At 40.8% G+C, this 20,537-nt stretch overlaps 1 pseudogene; it reads right to left on the bottom strand.

The window, feature by feature from the left end:
* Window positions 1-1,070: 1,070 nt before the first annotated feature.
* LOC102494739 (39S ribosomal protein L18, mitochondrial pseudogene) overlaps window positions 1,071-20,537 on the bottom strand; it is a 22,896-nt pseudogene continuing 3,429 nt past the window's right edge.

Below are 20,537 nucleotides of genomic sequence, written 5' to 3'. Positions count from 1 at the left end.
GCACTCGCCAGACAGACAGAGAGAGACAGAGAGATAGAAAGCGAGAAATTACCCCCCCAGGAGGGATGGCCATGCCGCCATCCTTTCTCCTCCATTCTCCTCTCAGGATCTTGGGCACACACGCACACACACGCCCAGCGTGAGTTCAAGCCACCGGGTCCGGGTCTCGAACCGCGGTCGACTACATGGGAGTCCAACGACATAGCCATTACACTAACTGCTGGTCCCTTGGTTATCCTTCTTAAATGATATATTCCTGGCTTTAGAATAGTAGGTCGACAGTTATTTTGTTTTAGCACATTAAATACCATCCTATCGTTTTCTGTCTTCCATTGTTTCTATTGAAAAGTCATTCATTATGTGTTTTAAGAAATTGCATGTCAGTCTAATTGTTGCTTCTTTGAAGGTAATTCATCATCTTTCTCTGATTGTTGCTTTATTTTCTAGAGGTAGAGTCTTGCTGTGTTGCCCAGGTGACGTCGAACTTATGATTCTCCTGCCTCCATTTTCTGAGTGTGGAGATTATAGGGACATACCACCACACCCAGCTTCTGGCTGTTTTTAAGATTTTGTCGTGTGAGTGAGTGTGTGTGTGTGTGGTTTTATTGTGAAGTATGCAGGTGTATGTTTCTTTATATTTACCTATCTGGGGTTGAATCTGTGGTCTGGTGATTTTATCAATTTAGGAAAAGTCTCAAATCTTCATTTCTTCACATATTACTTCTACCTCATTTTATCTTCTCTAATTCAGGGATTATATATATATATGTATGTATTTATGTGTGTGTGTATATATATATATATATATATATGCACGCACACTCGATGATGTTTGTGTGTGTATTAAATCTATTCATCTTTTTTTTTTCATGATAGACCTTTACTTTATAACTTTCACACAACAATTCTTACATACTTTCCTCAGGTCCAAGAGGAGGGCAAATTAAGCCCTTGGTTTTAATACAAACACAAGGAGTAGGGGAATGAACAGGGATGACCATTAGCATAAATACTATCCATAACATTTCTCAGTTACATTATTGTGGCAACACCTCCCAGCTGGTGTTCTTCCAGATGCTTTCTTTCGATGGCTGTAGTAGCTGACAGGTTTACTTTATACTTTCAATAATTAATGCTTCTATTTTATTGATAGAGTCTCCGAGCTTCCTGTAGCACCACACCACCTTCTGTCACGGCACATGGTAGTCGTTTTATCGAGTCTGAGGCTGCCTCCCAAGGGGTTGGTTGGTAGGCCCTGAGGTGGACCCCAGCCTCTAAGCAGCGTTCTGCCAGAACTCGTCCTATACTCTCACAAGCCACCACGTTTTTGGTGCTGCACAGGTGCTTTTTAATAGCCCATTCACTATATGCTGAAACCACAACCTGGCCGTTGCAATGCTCAACAAATGCTTCGATTTGATGCTGCGTCCTTGTAACTCACAGCCTGTGCCAGAACTCACGCGAGGGCCACATGGTCGCCCAATCCCGCTCTTTCCGGGCTACCCCCAGATTTTGGGGGTTCCGGTTGGTGAACTCCGGGGCAACAGCTTCATTTTCCAGAGGATCCACCTTCAGGCTTCACCGCCGGCTTAGAGGTGCTCGAGAGCGCCGCAAACCCCCTTTCCAGGTTCCTGCAAACCAATAACTCAAAATCGGGAGCTAAGCGCCATCACTGAAAGGAGTTCGGACAATGCCTTGGAAAACCTTCGCCTCCCTCCCCTCACGTGTGGCTCCGGCTCACTGGCTGCAGCCCTGTTAACTCAGGGAAAAGTCACAGTGCCCTGTTCATCCTCTTTGTCCCTTATCCTCTCTTGTTTTTCTGGCCTTCTGGTTTTTTATGCTTCCTTCTGGATCTCTTCCACTGACATATCTTTTATTTCACCAAATCTCTCTTCAACCATCACTAATCTTTTATAAAATCTATTAAGTATATTATTGATTTGGGTTGTTATATTTTTCTGTTTTAGATTTTCTTTCTTGTTTTGTTTTGTTTTGTTTTGTTTTGCTAGAGAGTGCATGCACTCACTGGAGAGAGAGAGAGAGAGAGAGAAATCATCCCCTGGGGGGATCGCCACACTGCAATCCCTTCTCCATTCTCCTCTTAGAGATGCTGGGCATGTGCACACACACACTCCTGGTATATCTTTCAAGCTGCCGTGTTGGGACTCACATTGCACTGTCAGCCATGTGGAAAGCAGCTGCCCTAACCGCCTGCTACCCGCTAAGCTGCTTTTAGGTTTATTATCTAATTCTTTTTCCAAATCTATCATGTACTTAGTTTCCAGATCTCTGCCAAACTTTTCGGTTTTATTGTCTTTCCTTTTAACATTAAGTGTAGTTATTTTAAAGTCTGTGTTTGAGAATTCCAGTATCTACTGACTGTATGGGACAGTCTAGTTTCTTTTTTGTTTGTTTGTTTTTGTTTTTCGGAGAGGTTTTTTTTTTGCTGTAGGGTGTGTGCGCTCACCAGACAGACAGAGACAGACTGAGAGACAGAGAGCGAGAAATTACTCCCCAGGGGGGATGGCCACACTGCAATCCCTTCTCCTCTATTCTCCTCTTGGGATCTTTGGCATGCGTGCACACGTGCCTGGCATGAGTTTCAAGCCACTGGTTCCAGGACGTGAACCACCGTCGACTACATGGGAGTCCAGCGACATAGCCATTACGCTAACTGCTGGTCCCTAGTATCTTTTTTCCCCACTGGTTTAATTCATATTGTCTTGTCTCCACGTGTACCTGATTACTTTTTATTGTGTGCCACATATCATGTTTGCAAAGCCATTTGCGGAATTATTTCAAGGCCTAAGGTGTTATTATCTTCTAAAGAGCTTTAGATGGGCTTGCTCCAGGTGCTTAGGGGACTAGCAATCCAGGTTTACTTTAATCCAGTTTCTTGGATTGATACCATTCAAAGCTGGGCAGAAGAAGCCCAAAGTTCACTCTTAATAAAGTTCAGTCTTTGAAGATCTCCACCCAAAGAAGCAGTAGTGGGAGGGGTCAGCCAACCACTATTTTATAGCTTAGATTCCAACTTTTCTTCCCTTAACCCCGTGAGACAGTAAAGCATTGCTCAGTCTCTCAACAACTTCACCCAGACCCCACAAACACCCTAAGTACCAGGACCACATTTCTGGATTTCCTTCCTCTCTTAGATCTTGGACCAGCAGTTCTTCACTATTTCTTTATCTTGCTATGGCCTTCAAACAGATTTTTAAAAATGTGTTTCTAGCTTTTGCCAGCAGTAGGGTTGGTCCAAATTATCTAGTCTACAATTATTGGCAGTGAAAAATTTGTGAAAATTAATGTCTCTTACTTGGAGATTGCTCTCTTTCTAGATTTTGATTTTTACATCAAAATGTTTTATCTTGGGGCCAGATGGGGACACAGCAGTAAAACATGGTGCTCAACGAGGCTGACCCACACAGGCAAGTTCCAGGTTTGTGTCCAGAGAACTCCGAGTGCTCCAGATATGTGTGTGCCCACGGTCTGGGCCTAGCTAAAGCTGAAGCTGAAGCCAAGAGTGGATCACAGTCTCAAGACTGTTAAGGTTTCTATCTGTCACTGTCTCTCTTGTTCCTGGGGAGATAAATAAAATGTTTTATCTTTTATGAAGCGATGATCAAAATGGATGGAAGTTTTGTTTCAGTGTATTCTGTTTTTAATGTCTTATTTGACCAAAAACAATGCCAATCAGTTCCCAAATTCTTTAGACATTGTAATGAATCACCCTCTGGAAAAAGAAATGTAATGTACTGTAAAGTTATATACGATTCAATGTAATATAAATAAGATGATGATGATAAATTTAAAAAAAAAAGAAAGATACTTTAAAAAAAAAGAAATAGGAATAAATCATAAATTTCTGAGTCCAGAAACTCCTGCATTACCGTAAGAAACTTACGGAGTTGGTACTATCATTAGTCTCATTTTGCAAACGAGAAGACCGGTTGGTAGACATTTCATAATGTAACTTCCTCAAGCTTCTGCAAGTTAAGAGCTGAGTCAAATTTCAAACCCAGTCTTTATTTTTCTCTTCAAATTGAGGATTAAAAAATTTTGGTTAAATATACATAACATACAATTTGCCATTTTAACCGTTTTTAAATGTACAGTTCTGTGATATAAAGTACATTCATATCATTCTATAACCACCACCAACCTCTCCAGAATTTTTTCCTTCTTCCCAACTGAAACTCTGTATCCATGAAAGACTAATTCTCCATTCTCACCTCCCTCCAACCATAGCAACCATCATGACTTTCTGTATCTATGTATCTACTCTAAGTACCCTATGTAAGTGGAATGATCCAACATTTTTTCCTTTGTAACTGACTTATTTCACCTAGCATAATGGAGGGTCAGCCAAGCACTGTTTTAGATCTTAGATTCCAACTTTCCTTAGCCCCATGAGACAGTAAAAGCATTGCTCATAATATCTTCAAGATTAATTCATTTTGGAGTACGTCAGAGTTTTCCTCCTTTTTAAGGTTGAGTAATATTTCATTGTATGTAACTTCCACATTTTGTTTATCCATTCATCACTTGATGGATACTTGAATTGGTCCACCTTGCAAATTTTAGTATGCTCATTCATCCAGTTAATAAATAATTGTGAGTGGGACCAGCAGTTAGCGTAATGGCTATGTCACTGGACTCCCACATAGTCGACCGTGGTTCACATCTTGGACCCAGTGGCTTAAAACTCACGCCAGGCGCATGTGCACGCGTGCCCAAGATCCCGAGAGGAGAATGGAGGAGAAGGGATTGCGGCATGGCCATCCTCCCTGGAGGGTGATTTCTCGCTTTCTGTCTCTCTTTCTATCTCTGTCTAGCGAGCACACATGCCCTATAGCAAAAACCTCTCCAAAAACAGGGAAAAAAAATATTTGTGAGTTCCTATCATAAACTTAGGAGTTTACAGCAGTGATGATATAAACAAGATTCTCATCTCACACAGATTTTACACTGGCGGGAGAAGCAAATGATAGACAAGCAAATGTATAAATTACAATAAAATCCATGAGGTATGATAGTGATATGCTTTGAATTAAAATAGGGGGGGGACCAGCAGGTGGTGTGGTGGATAAGTTGCTGGACTCCCACATGGTCAACCATGGTTTAAGATCCAGACTCAGCAGCTTGAAAATCACCAGGCACAAGTGTGCATGTGCCTAAAATCTGAGAGGAAAATGAAGGAGAAGGGATTGCAGCATGGCTGTGCCCCCTGGGGAGTGATTTCTCACTTTCTTTATCTCTGTCTTTCCATGGTGAGCACACACACCCTATGGCAAACATATTTTTAAAAGGGGGCAAAAAGAATTAAAATGGGATGTTGTGATAGTGAAAAAGTTGAGGGCTACTTTAGGCAGGATGCTCAGGAAAAGCATCCCTAAAAAGGTAACATGCAAGAAAAAATTGAATGTAAAAAAAGAGCCAACATGGGAACCAGCAGTTAGCGTAATGGCTATGTCACTGGACTCCCACATAGTCAACCGCGGTTCAAGTACCGGACCCAGTGGCTTAAACTCACGCTAGGCACATGTGCGAGCGTGCCCAAGATCCCGAGAGGAGAATGGAGGAGAAGGGATTGCAGCGTGGCCATCCCCTCTGGGGGGTGATTTCTTGCTCTCTGTCTCTCTGTCTCTCTCTGTCTGTCTGGTGAGCACACGCGCCCTATAGTGAAAAACCTCTAAAAAAAAAAAAGAGCCAACACAATAACACTCTCAAGTCAGAGAGACAGCTACACAGACCCCAAAGAGGAGACAAGCTTGTGTGTTCAAGAATAAAGAAAGACCTGCCTCGGCCCAAGTGGGTAGAAGGGAGAATGGTGAGGGATCAGGTAGGAATGGCAGGCAGTGCCTTTTAAGACATGATAGGAATTATTTTTGTCTTAGTAGGATGGACTCAACCCAATCTCCCCTCGGCACTCACATCTAAACTCCTCCGGCTGCTTGCTACGAACACCTATGACTGCCCAAAGAGCGCGTGCAAAGTGAGCAGGAGTTCTGGAATGGATGCTGCTGGAAGCTATCCTGGTGAGGCATTGGATAACTGCCTGTGCATTGCTGGAAAAATACAGGGACTTGGTGGGTAAATACTCCACCCATACCTTGCTCGGGATGACTCTGGCACGTGGTCTCCTTGTCTCTCAGTTTTGCAGCAGGGCTGAGCTCAGCTGTAGCTCATAATTTAATACATCATGTGTTGGCTTCTAGATTTCACTTCACTCCTTTGCAGGTGTTCCCTTGAATCACTTCCCAAATAAACTTTGCACCAAAAATCCATATCTCAAAAACAGTTCCTTAAAGAACATAAACCAAGGAAGATGGAAGTGATTTGAGGAAATATAATTGCATTTGTTTTGTTTGTTTGTTTTTAGCCAACACTCACCAGAGAGATATATAGAGAAACAGAGAGAGGGAAAGTGAGAAATCACCCCTCAGGAGGGATGGCCATGCTGCAATCCCTTCTTCATTCTCCTCTTAGGATTTGGGAATGCATGATTTCCAAGCTTCCAGGTCTGGGACTTGAACCATCAGTGATTATATTCACTAGGATAGCCCTCATAGCTTAGTGGCTAGAGTCAGATCCCACATGACCAACCATTTGGTTCGAATGGTGGCCCTAGAAGCTTGAAAAACATACCCAGCACATGTGCATACATGCTCTAAATCCCAACAGGATGGAGAAATGAAAAAGGGATTACAATGTGATCATACCCCAGTGGGGGGTGCTTCCCCCCACTCCACCTCCCCACTCTGGTGAGCACACATGCCTTCTGGCAAATTGAAAAATAATAATTATTATTATAAACACAGGAGAAAATAAAATAACAGTTTGAAGTCAGTAGAGCGCAACCAAAAGTCAGCAGAAACTAGAAGAAAGAGACTCTTAAAGAAGGGAAATGAAATGGGTGAAATCTCCTTTTAAGTAGATTTTCACCTGAGGGCATGCCTCAGTCTTCGTGTGCAGGACTGATGGCGTTTAAGCAGAAAGTGTTAGTTTTATCAGGCTAAGGAGTCTGAGTTTGGAATTCAGGAATGTCATAGCAGCTGAAAATTGAAGGGAAAATGTTCAGAAATTGTGACTCATGGAAGAGGAGCCTCAAATTTTCCATATAAATTTTCCTCCAATCCTTGGCTAACCCCTGCATTGTGCATGCATGTGAAGATTACAACGCGCCCAGTGAAAGGGAACATCTGGAAGACTGTAAAAGCTAAGAAGCTACCCATTGCTGAAAATCTGGAGTTGGGAATCTCAGGAAGCTAAAGGAAGTTGGTCAACACTTCGATCCTTCTATGGGAACCCAGAAACACACCTTAGGAATAGTTCCAATCCTTAGACAAAAGAATTACATCCCAGTACTAAAGATTTTGCCCTGAAATTATGGATAAAATACAAATAAGTAAGCTATGGAAATGTAAACAAAACCATCACGGGATCAAGGTGATCTGTCTGCCAAAATTCAATGCAATACTCTTAATTTTACTTATTTGTTTGTTTTATTGTTATTTATTTATTTATTTTATTGCTAATGAGTGTGTGTACTTGTGCATGAAAGAGAAAGGATCAAGGTAATCTGTCTGCCAAAACTCAATGCAATACTCTTAATTTTACTTGTTTTATTGTTATTTATTTATTTATTTTATTGCTAATGAGTCTGTGTACTTGTGCATGAAAGAGAAAGTACTTCCCAAATGGGACACGGTCATGCCACCACCCTTTTTCCTTCATTTCTTCATCCCACCAGGATTTCGAGGGCCCCGGGTGGTTTTCAAGCCATTGGTTCTAAGGTTCAAATCTCAATCAGTCATGTGGGGTCCAGCTTTACATGCATGGCACTTAACTACTATACTACAGGGCAAGCCCTAAATTCAATACCCTTTACAGGACAAAAGCAGAAGCCATGTCTAGGTGTATAATAGTCAAGCAAAAGTTCCTAGATGTGTGAAGAGATTTTAAAAAATGTAAATAAAACATAGAGAAGGAAAAAAAAAAGGAATCAATAGAAACAGATCTATAGGTGAAAAAATCTTGGAATTGGCAGACAATTTTTTTAAGGAATTATTTTATTTAATTTTATCCATTGCCACCAGGTCTGGAACTTGAACCACAGTCAGCCATGTGGGAGTCCAGACACAATCATGCCACCTGCTGGCCCCTTGGCAAACAATTTTATTTTATTTATTAATTAATTCAGTTATTTTTAGTTTTTTTTTTAACATAGGGCACATGTGCTGGCTGGAGAGAGAGACAGAGATATATAGAGAGAAAGTGAGAACTACCCCCAAGGGGGAAGACCATGCCACAGTTCCCTCTCCTCCATTCTTCTTTCAGGATTTTGGGCATGCACACACACTAGCCTGATGTGATTTTTAAGACACCAGGTCTGGAGCTTGAACCACAGACACCCATGTAAGAATCCAGTACCTTAACCACCATGCCATCTACTGGGCCCAGCAAACCTTTTAAAAATAATAAATACATTTCAAAATTTACAGGAAAAGATTAAGGTCATGGGTGAAGGAATTGTAATTTCAGAAAAATGTGGAAACTCTAAGAAAGAATCCAAAGAAGCTTCCAGCACTGAAAAATAGAATATTTGAAATTTTTTAATTGATTGATGATCCCGAATTTGAGAATACAGAAAAAAAAAAAGGATTTGTGAACTTAAGGTAGGTTAATAAAAAGTATACAGACTGAATAACAGAGAGGAAAACGATTGAAAAAAGGGGCCAGCAGTTGGCCTGGTGGTTAAGGTACTGGACCCTTACATGCCCAACAGTGATTCAAATCTGGGACCTGGAGGCATGCTTTCTCATTTGCTCCTTTCTGTCTCTGTCTCTCTCTGGTGAGCACATGTACTCTATAACAAATTAAATAAAAATAAAGAAATAAATTTTTTTAAAAAGTATCAAAAAAGAAAAACAGATCAAAGCAATGATGTTCCATGGGAATGTATCGGCTAGCTGACATACAGATAAATAGAATCCTTAATGGTGAGAAGAGAGGGCTGGGTAGAAAAAATACATTCGAAGAAATATTTAGGCAAAATTTTTCCTTATTTGGTTAACTCACGAATTAACTCAGCACACCAAGGAAACCCCAGGCAGATAACGGTAATATCTGAACAGCAGGCAGAGTAAAAGGGTAGAAGGACCTCCACGTGAATAAAGCAGACCACTCACCAGAAACTATAGATTTCAGAAAAAAATGATAAATAAATGAAACACCATATTTTTTAGAGAGAGATTTTTGCTGTAGGGCATATGTGCTCAGCAGAGAGACAGAGAGAGACAGAAAGTGAGAAATTACCCACCAGGAGTGATGACCATGCCAAATCCCTTCTCCTCCATCATCCTCTTGGGATTTGGGGCACACACACACACACACACACACACACACACATGTCCAACGTGAGTAAAACACTATTTTAAAAGTGCTACAAAAAAAAAATCTGTAAATTTAAAATTCTATATGTAGAGGAAAAAAACGCTTCAAACATTAGTGTGAAACCTAGACATTTCAGATAAAGGAAAGCTGAGAAAATTAATTGCCAGCAGAAATGCACTAGAAGAAAGACTAAAGAGATTCTTTGGGAAGAAGGAAAATGATTTGAAATGGAAATAAGGACCTACATGACACAATAAAAAATAGGAGCAAATGTAAAAGACTATTTTTCTTCCTTTGCTTAAATATTTAGGAGACAATAAACTAAGATAGAAACTTTTTTTTTGGTTTGCTATAGGGCACATGTGCTCACTAGAGTGAAACAGAGATAGATAGGGAAAGCGAGAAATCACCCCCTAGGAGAATAGCCATACCTCAAATCTCATCTCTTCTTGGGAATTTGAGCGCTCAAGCACACACCTAGTGTAATTTTCAAGGTGCCAGACCTGGGACTCAAACTACGTCACTGGCCATGTGGGATCCAGCCACCTAACCTCACACCACCTGCTGATCCAAACTATTTTTTTTTAATCAAAGGGTGTGTGTGCTCACCAGAGACACAGAGAGAGAGGAAGAGGGAAAAACAATCCCCAATGGAGTATGGTCACACTGCAATTTCTTCTCCTCCATCTCTCCATCCTATTGAGATCTCGGACATGCACATACATGTGCCTGGTATGTTTTTCAAGCTGCCAGGGTCAGAATTCATGTCACAGTTGGCCATGTGGGATCTGGCTCACCTTAACCACAAGCGATAGGGTTGGCCCAATATAAATAATTTGTTATGTGGTTTAAAACATATGCAGGAGAAAAATAGATGGAAACAATAGCACAAAGCATAAGAGAAAGTAAATTATATCAAGTTCTGTAGCAATTGCATTGTGGTAGAATATTAATTTAAGGTATACTGCATAGGATGAACGTGCATGTTTAGTCCTTAGAATAACCATTAAAATAATAAAACAAAAAATATAGCTAAAATTTACAGTAAGAATTTATTGTTACCCTAAGAAACACAATGAAATACTAAACATTTTTTAGTTAACCCAAAAGAAGGTAGAAAATTAGGTACAGAGAAACAAAAGACAGAAGTCACAAAGAGAAAATAAATGGCAAGATTAAATTTGAATTCTCGCATGCCAACAATTACATCAACTATAAATGGACTAAACTAATTAAAAGTCAGAGATTGCCAGAGTCAAAGTGTGTAGTTAACAAGACACACTCATTAAATATAAAGGCACAGACTAGTTGAAAGAAGGATGAAAAAAAAAAAAAGATGTATCATGCAAATACTAAGGGGAATTATTAGAGATAAAGAGGGACATTTTATAATATTTAATGAAAAAAATCCTAATTGCATATACATCTAGTAGTGGATCTTCAAAATTCACAAATCAAAAATAGGCAGAATTAAAAGGAGAAATGGGAAAATACACAACTATGTTTAAAGACTGTGACACTCCTTTCAGTAATGGATAGAGCAAAGAGACATAATGCTAAGGGTAGATTTAAATGATTTTTTTTGGTAGTAGTTTTGCAATAGGGCATACATGTTTGCCAGAGAGAGACATATATAGAGAGAGGGGGAGTGAGAAATCACTACCTGGGGGATAAACACGCAGCTATCCCTTCTCCATTCTTCTCTCAGGATTTTGGGCACACACACTCTCACACATACCTGGCATGATATTTCAAGCCATCAGGTCTGGGACTTGAACCATGTAGTCAGCCATGTGGGATCCAGCTGTTTTAACCTCCATGCTACCTGCTGACTCTTAAAAAATATTATTAGGTGGGACCAATAGTTGTCATAATGGCTATGTTACTGGACTCCCATGTAGTCAACAGCAACTTGAGTCCCAGACCCAGTGGCTTAAACTCACGCCAGGTGCATGTGCATGCGTGCCCAAGATCCCGAGAGGAGAATGGAAGAGAAGGGATTGTGGCGTGGCCATCTCCCATGGGGGGTGATTTCTCGCTTTCTGTCTCTCTGTCTCTCTGTCTTTCTGGCGAGCTCACGCGCCCTATATCAAGAACCTCTCCCCCCCAAAATATTATTAAGCAGTTTGTCTTAATTGACACTTATAGAGCAGTGAACAACTGTGGAATACATTATTTTCAGGTACACATACACTGACTTTAAACAAAATTATTATTTAACTTTATTTATTGTTACTATAGTTTTTTAAATTTACTGTAGGGCACATGTGCTTACCAGAGACAGAAAGAGGGAGAGAGAGAGAGAGAGAGAGAGTAAGAAAGCAATCCACTAGGTCCAGGACTTGAACTGCAGTCAACCATGTGAGAGTCCAGAAGCACTAACTATCACACCACCTGCTGGCCCCATATGACATTTTTCCCCCCAAAAGGCATGTGTATTCATCGTAGAGAGACACCGAGGTAGAGAGACACCGAGAGAGAGAGAGAAAGAGAGAGAGAAGGTGAGAAAACACCCCCCCCTCCAACAGAGAACAGAAACACCACGATCTTTTCTCTTGTTTCTCCCTCCTCCAATAGAGAACAGTTACACCACGATCTTTTCTCTTGTCTCTCCCTCCTTTCCAGGATTTTGGGCACACATGCACACACGCTCAATGTGTTTCTCAAGTCACTGGGTCCAGGACTCAAACTGTGCAGTTGGCGATGTGGAATACAGTCTCCTTAACCACCACCTATGACCTGGCCCCCCAGAATTTTCAGTGAATATTGGACATCTCAGTTCTTAAAGTCTCCTGCCAGCCTGCTCTATGGCTTCTCCTACTGGCTCTCAGGTGTCACCCCCTTTCTTCTCCATCCCTTTTTCCTCTCCCTTTCTGCTCCTTTGCAATGATAACCAAATTGGTTATCATATTTATTCTTTCAACTTTGCTAACTCATCTCAGAATCTCATCCTCTGCCTGGGGAGGCTTACTGGGGTATTTTTTTTTTAAAAGCAAAGACTCCCCTCTGAGGGAAATTTTTGGTTCTTGTTATTTCATTTTTTTAATCCATCTTTCAACTAAACTGAATTTTATAGACAGATTGTTCCTTCATGGCAAGAGTCCTGGCCAAAAGCTGTCTCTTTGAAGGACTTCATGTTGATTTGAAGTTCTCTTATTTTCTCTGACTACTTTTGGGTATTCACCATTGCTGAGTGGGAAGAAACACTCAGGAAACTCACCAGAGGACATTCAGCTCATAATTTGCCTCTCACAATGCTGTCTTGAAAGCATTGCCTTATTTCAGACAGGGGTGAGTTTCCCAGTGGTCGTCATGCATGCTGTGCTGATGTGCTTCCCCTGAAGAAGCAGACAAGCTTGGCTCCTAGAACAGACAATGTGGCTCCTCATAGGCGGAGTGGGAAGCAAGGAGGCCAAGCCACAAACAGAAGCAGCCTTAACAGACAGGGCACACACAAAACCAAAGGCCAGGCTTCCAACTACCACCTCGTGTGGCAGCCCATGTTGGGTGCAGAGCCAACATCTCCTACAGACAAGATGTAGCATGATGAACCGTGACCACTCACTCTTAGGACTCAGATGAGCAAAGGAATAGCCTTTTCTAAGAGGACAACACACAAAATACACAAAGACAAGTGACTTCAGCACATCCTCCTCTCTTAGGAAAGTCAAATGTTAAAATACAGGCTACGAGTATTAGTAATTCCCATATTATTTCCAGATATTTTGCTAAATGTTTGTACATAATATTTCTAATTCTCACAATAATCCTGCTTATGAGGTGTCACTATCTTCGTTTTACAGATGAGGAGGCCGACAGCTAGAAAAATTAAGGAAATCACACAAAGAACAGTTGAGACATGGTGGAGGAAGGGTTGAAATGATAATTATTTGTTCTAACACCCCACACAACTCTGCTTTTTCAAGAATTCCCTTAGAAGTAACAAAGACCTACATTTAAGCAGCCACATTCTGTAATCTAAGAGAAACAGTTTTTGGCCACTGGTAGAACCTCCCAACTTCACAGATATTCTTGCCTAGCTCCCATTGCGTCCAATTCTCTGTTGTTTCTTGGCCAGATAGATTCTGAACATAATTTGTCTTTTGGCCCTCCACTTGTCCAGTTTAATACTTCCCGCTGAAAAAGTGAAATCTATTTTTCTAGGCTCAAACTTCTGATACTCCACTAAGGTCTTCCTTTTTACTTCTGGATTCTGGCTAGAAGAACATGCCTAGATCCAGTGCAATTTTTAGGACTATGACAATTGACAGTTATAATGTCCAGGGAAGTACTTAGCTCTTCCCACTTGTGGAACACACGAATGAAGCAATCTTACATCGAAAGCCCACTACTGCTAGAATTACCTTCTTTTTAAATAGACTTTCCTCTTTAGAGCAGCAAAATTGGGAGGAGGTCCAGTGATTTCCCACACATGCCCAGCCTCTCCTGTTATCAACATCCCTATTAGAGTGGTACATTTGTTACAAATGATGAACTTAAACTGACACATTATTATCAAAGTTCATAGCTTACATTTGGATTCTATGTTTAGATTTTTTTATTTATTCTATGTTTATGGGGTTTTTTTAAGTTTTATGTTATTTATTTATTTATTTTTGTTATAGGGCACCTGTGTTCACCAGAGAGACAGAGAGAGACTGAGAGAGGAAAAGTCAGAAATCACCCCCCGGGGGAATGGCCATGCTGCAATCCCTTCTTCATTCTTCTCTTGGGATTCTGGTCACACACACACCCGGCATGAATTTCAAGTCACTAGGTCCAGGACTTGAACTGCAGTCATGTGAGAGTCCAGCATCTTACCCACGATGCCACCTGCTGGCCCTAGAGTTGCTTTTTTGAAAAACAGGTCTTATGTCATTATCTTACTTGTTAGGGACCCTTGTCAGACATATGATTCACACATATTTTCTCCCATTCTGTGGGTTGTATTTTCACTTTGTTGACAGTACTTTTTGTGCAAAAAACTTTTCCATTTTATTGAAATTCAATTCATCTTTGTCTTTTGATGCCTGTGTTTTCAGTGACATACCTAAGAAATTATTGCCAAATCCAGGTCATAAATATTTACTCTTATATTTCTTTCTAATAGATTTATGGCTTTAGTTCTTATATATTTAGGTCTTTCATCCATTTTAAGTTAATTTTTGTATGTGGTATGAAGTAAAGGTCCAAATTTGTTTTATATGTGGATATCCACCCATCCCAGCACCATTTTCCAAAGAGTCTATTCTTTCCCCCACTTAAATGATCTTGGTATAATCATTCAGAACTAGCCTATGTGGCAGAGACTTGGTGCTGACCACTGACTGATGTTTTGTGAGTTTGATGGGAGGGCACATGAGCAGGGAAGGCTGAGAGGCATAAGGTTGACACCCACTGCTGGGAGGGAGTATAGATACTGGCTGCCTCAGAGCAACCAGTCAGAAAAGTACCAGTTCCAATAACAGGCCAAAGGAATTGATGTTTGAGTTGACCAATCTGAGTTATACAAGTTTCAATTCTCCATTTGCATATACAGAGATGGTTGAAGACTTGGAGAGAATTATTTCTCTATAAAAGCTCATCCCAGAATACATTCAGGGAAACAGCCTTTTGAGTGACTCCAACTGCCTCCCAGATGGTGTCACTTATAATAAAGCCTACTTACTCAACAAACCTCAAGTCAGAGTTTTGGTTTTTTTGTTTTGTTTTGTTTTGTTTTGTTTTGTTTTGTGGCAGCAAATGACTGTTCCTGGTCTATACCTACTTTGGTTTGGTAACATTGGTGCCTTTGTCAAAATAAGTTGGCAACAGACGTTGGGTTTATTTCTTTTTCTTTTTCTTTTTTTTTTTTTTTTTTGGAGAGATTTTCACTATAGGGCGCGTGCGCTCGCCAGACAGACAAGAGAGAGACATTGGAGACAGAAAACGAGAAATCACTCCCAAGGGGGGATGGTCACGCCGCAATCCCTTCTCCTCCATTCTCCTCTCGGGATCTTGGGCACGCATGCATATGTGCCCCGCGTGAGTTTTAAGCCACCAGGTCTGAGACGCGAACCGCGGTTGACTACGTGGGAGTCCAGCAACATAGCCATCACGCTAACTGCTGGTTCCCAGGTTTATTTCTTTACTCTTGTTATTTACAGAGTGTTTGTGTCTCCCCAGAATCCACAGGTGATGCCTAACCCACTATGTAATGTATTTGAAGATGAGCCTTTGGAAGGAATCTTAATTCATTTTGTGCTACTATGACAGAATACCTGAGATAGGGTAATTTATAATTAACAGAAATGTATTGGCTTTCACAGAGGCAGGCAAGTCCAAGATTAAGGACTGGTATCTGGCATGCACCTCTTGCTTCATCACCCCAGGTCAGAAGGCAGAAGGGCAAGAGAGAACACACAAGAGAAAGCAAGAGATTGAATTTGCAGACTCAAGCTTTTTTAAAAACAGCAATAACACATTCATGAGGATAGATTCCTCATTACCTAAATACCTCCTATTAAACCTCATCTCCCAATTCCATTGCATGGCGGATTAAGTTTTCAACTTGGGCTCTTGGGGGGATACATTCAAACCATCGTAAGAGGTAATTTGGTTTATAGTAGGTCACGAAGGTAGGGCCCTCATAATGGGAGTAGTGACCGTATAAGAAGAGAAAGATATTTCTTAGCTCCCCCTCTCCTCACGGATGTATACTGAGAAAAGATCATGTGAGGAAACAGCAAAAAGGCAGTCATCTGCAAGCCAGCAAAAGATTCCTCACTAAGGATTTAAGCAGTCAGTACCTTGATCTTAGACTTCCACCTTCCAGAACAAAAAGGTTTTCTGTACTATACAAGGGATCCAAACAACTCTATAGCAAAAAAAAAAAAAAAAAAAAAGTCAAATAATTCTATTTTAAGATGGGCAAATTATCTGAATAGACATTACTCAAAAGAAGGCACAGAAATGGCCAACAAATATCTGAGAAAACATTCAACATCACTAATCATCAGGGAAATGCAAATCAAACCACAGTGAGATATCACACCATCCTAGTTAGAATGGCTATCATCAAAAGGGTAAATAATAAATTCTGGTAAGGAAGCAGAGAGAGGGAAACTCTTAGATTGTTGATGGGACCTATGAACAGCAATTACAGTAAAAAGTATGGAGTTTCCTCAAAAAACTAAAAATAGAACTGCCATATGCTCCAGCCATCTCACTGCCATGTAGCTCTCCAAAAGGAAGGAAATCAATATGTTATAGAGATAACTACATTCTTTTTTTTATTTAGAATTATCTAATTTTATTTATTCATTCATTTATTTTTAATTTGGCCAGAGAGAGACACAAAAAGCGAGAGAGAGAGAAAGTGAGAAAGCAAGCCACCAGGTCTGGGATTCAAACCGTGGTTGGTCATGTGGGAGTGTCCAGCACCTTAACCACCATGCCACCTGCTGGTCCCCTGAAATAATTACCTTCTAATGTTTATTGCAGCACTATCCACAAGAGCTAAGACAGGGAATCAACCTAGGTATAACATATACACACGCACACCACACACACACACACAGAATTAACTACTATTCAGCCATTTAAAAGAATGAAATCCTGTCATTCAAGGCAACATGGACAAGCTTGGAGGACATTGTGTTAACCCAGGCACAGAAAGTACCTTATGTGGAAACTAAAAAGTCAGCTTCATAGGGAACCAGCAGTTAGCGTAATGGCTATGCCGCTGGACTCCCACGTAGTCGAACGCGGTTCGTGTCCCGGACCCGGTGGCTTAAAAAACTCACGCCGGGCGCGTGTGCGTGCGTGCCCAAGATCCCGAGAGGAGAATGGAGGAGAAGGGATTGCGGCGTGACCATCCCCCCTGGGGGGTGATTTCTCGCTTTCTGTCTCTATGTCTCTCTCTGTCTGTCTGGCGAGCGCACACGCCCTACAGTGAAAATCTCTCCAAAAAAAAAAAAAAGTCAGCTTCATAGAAGTGAGAGTAGAATAGTGGTTACTAGAGGCTGGAAGTGAGTGTGAGGGAAGTGGAGGAGTGAAAGGGAAATGTTGGCTAATGGATAAAAAATTACAGTTAGATAAATCTGTTCTATAGAAAAGCAGGTAATTACAGTTAACAATAATTTATTGCAGAGTACAAAATTGGTAAAAGAGGATTTTGAATGTTCCCAACTCAAAGTAATTACAAATGCTTGAAATGCTAGATTGCTAATTATCCTGATTTGATCGAAATATGTTGTATTTCTGTACTAAAAACCACTCCATAAACATATACAGTTACTTATGTATATTTGTGTCAACATTTTTAAAAAATTAATTCTGCTGTTCAAGCCACCTAGTCTATGGCATTCTATTACAGTAGTCCAACTTAATGAAAACAACTCTCGATTTTACTCCATTGATCTATATTTCTATTCTTATGCCAGAACCACACTGTTTTGATGATTGAAGCTTTATACAGTAGTTTAGAAATTTACGAGCTCCTCCAACTTTGTTCTTTTTCAAAATTGTTCTATTCAAAGCTCCTTGCAACTTTATATGAATTTTAGGATAAGCTTTCCCATTTCTGCAAAAATGGATATGGGAATTTTGATAATGATTTCATTGAATCTATAGATGTCCTTTTTTTTAAAAGAATTATTTTAGATCTCTTAAAGTGGTATTGCTAGCTTTTTTTCCTTTCTTTAAAGAATTATTTTATTTTATGTATTATTATTATATTCACTTGTTAGAAGGCACATGAGCGTACCAGAGAGACAGAGAGAGAGAGAAAGTGAGAAAGCACGTCACCAGGTCCGGGACTTGAACCGCAGTCAGCCATGTGGGAATTCAGTGCTTTAAATACCACACTACCTGCTCACCCTGGTATTTTCATCTTAATATCAGGCCTTCCAATCTATGAGCAAGGATGTCTTTCCAATTATTTAGAACTTTTACAGTTTCTTTCAGGAATATTTTAGAGTTTAAAGTATACATAAGTCTTGTACCTCCTATGCTAAATTTATTCCAAAGTATTCTATTCTTGTTTGTTTCAAACTATAGGAAAAATTGCTAATTTTATGAAATGCTTTTCTCAATCTATGATCCTAGGGGTTTTTCCCTATAACTTTTTTTAAGAGCAACAGAACAAGAAAATGTGAGAGAGGGAATGTGAGAAAGCAAGCCTCCAGATCGAGGATTCAAACTGCTGTTGGCCATGGAGGAGTCCAGCATCTCAACCACCAAACCCCTGCCAGCCCCTTCCCTATAATTTGTAAGTATAGTGAATTACATTGATAGATTTCCTAACATTAAACCATCCTTGTAATCCAAGTGTGAACTTTATTTGCTCTTGATAATATGTTTCTCATTTACTGCTGGATAAAGGAGGAAAAGGATAGAGAAAGCTGAGCTTTTTATAAAAAAGCAAAAACAGGGACCAGCAGGTGGCATGGTGGCTAAGGGCACTGGACTCCCACATGGCCAGCCATGGTTCCAGTCCCTGGCAGCTTGCTTTCTCATTTCCCATCTCTCTCTCTCTTGCTCGCTCTGCCCCTCTCTGGTCAAATTAATAAAATAAACAAGAATTTATTTTAAAAAATTTTTTTAAAAAAGCAAAAACAAAAAAAGAAAAAGAAAACATAAACTTTATTTCTCAGCCTGCCTTGGAACTAAGGAGGGTGGTCATGGACATAGCTCTGGCCAACAAGACAAAAGCACTGGATGTGGCTTCCAGAAAAGCTCTTAAAAAGAGCTGATGTGGAGGGTCTAAACCCTTCCCAGAAGAGCACCAATGAAATGAAGCTGGTTTGCACAGTGACTCACTGCAGGGTGGTGAGGGCTGATCTGCTGGCCAACACATCTGAAAGGGATTTGGAAGAAAGAGTCCATTTTCTACTTAATTCTTGGGTAAAGAATCTAATAAATGGGTGACTAAACACCATCAGAATCCAAAATTCTGAAAAAACCTGCTCATTTGCCAGATCCATCTCTCCCTGCTCAAAACCCTCAACACCGAGGAGACCCCTTCTCACATTATGAGGTGGGGGCAATATAGGGTAATAACGGGGTTCATGGACTCAGTCAGACCTGGATTCGAGTCTCAGCTCTGAGAGTTACCTACCTTCTCTGAGCTTCAGCTTCCCCACCAGTAAAATGGAGATGATGAAAGTTCCCACTTAATGGAGCCAGCAGGTGGCATGGTGTTAAGGCACTGGACTCCCACATAGCAAACCGTGGTTCAAGTCCTGGACCTGGTAGTTTATTTTCTCTCTTTCTCTCTATCTCTCTCTCCTCTCTCTCTCTCTCTCTCTCCTCTCTCTCTCTGTGTGTGTGTGTGTGTGTGTGTCTGATGAGCATGCATGCCTTATAGCAAATAATAATGTCAAATAATAAATAAAATTAAATACATAATTATTTAAAAATAAAAGAAAAAAGAAAGTTCCTGCTTTGTGGAATTGGGAGGCAGTGAATGAAATGAAGTAGGGTGTGTGGAACGTCTGGCGCAGGATATGAGCTGTCGTAATTATTTCTACGTCAGCTTCAGTAGGCTAAAGTAAGTGCCGCACTTTTTAAATGCTGATGTTTTTGGAAAATCCTCCATGTGTGTTACCTGAGAAGACAGCATTGTTTTTTGGAGAGGTTTTTGCTAATAGGGCACGTGTGCTCACCAGAAAGAGATACAGAAAGCGAGAAATGCCAGGGGGGATGGCCTCACCCCAATCCCTTCTCCTCCATTCTCCTCTCAGGATTTTGGGCATGCATGAACAAGCACCCGGCATGAGGGTTTTTTTTGGGGGGAGTGGTGGGGAAGGTTTTTGCTATAGGGCGCGTGTGCTCGCCAGATAGAGAGAGAGAGATAGAAAGTGATAAATCACCCCCCAGGGGGGATGGTCACACACCAATCCCTTCTCCTCACTTCTCCTCTAGGGATCTTGGGCACGCACACACACGCACCCGGTGTGATTTTTAAGCCACAGGGTCCAGGATGTGAACCGCGTTCGACTATATGGGAGTCCAGTGACATAACCATTACCCTAACTGCTGGTCCCTGTACCTGGCATGAGTTTAAGCCACCGGGTCCAGGACTCAAACCACGGTCAACTACATGGGAGTCCAATGACATAGCCATTACGCCAACTACTGTTCCCAAGGACAGCATTGTT

The sequence above is a fragment of the Tupaia chinensis genome, unplaced genomic scaffold (assembly GCF_000334495.1).
Source record: "Tupaia chinensis unplaced genomic scaffold, TupChi_1.0 Scaffold000217_1, whole genome shotgun sequence".
NCBI classification, from domain to species: Eukaryota; Metazoa; Chordata; class Mammalia; order Scandentia; family Tupaiidae; genus Tupaia; species Tupaia belangeri.
The sequence above is the reverse complement of the archived record's forward strand: the minus strand, read 5'-3'. Positions and strand labels throughout refer to the sequence as shown.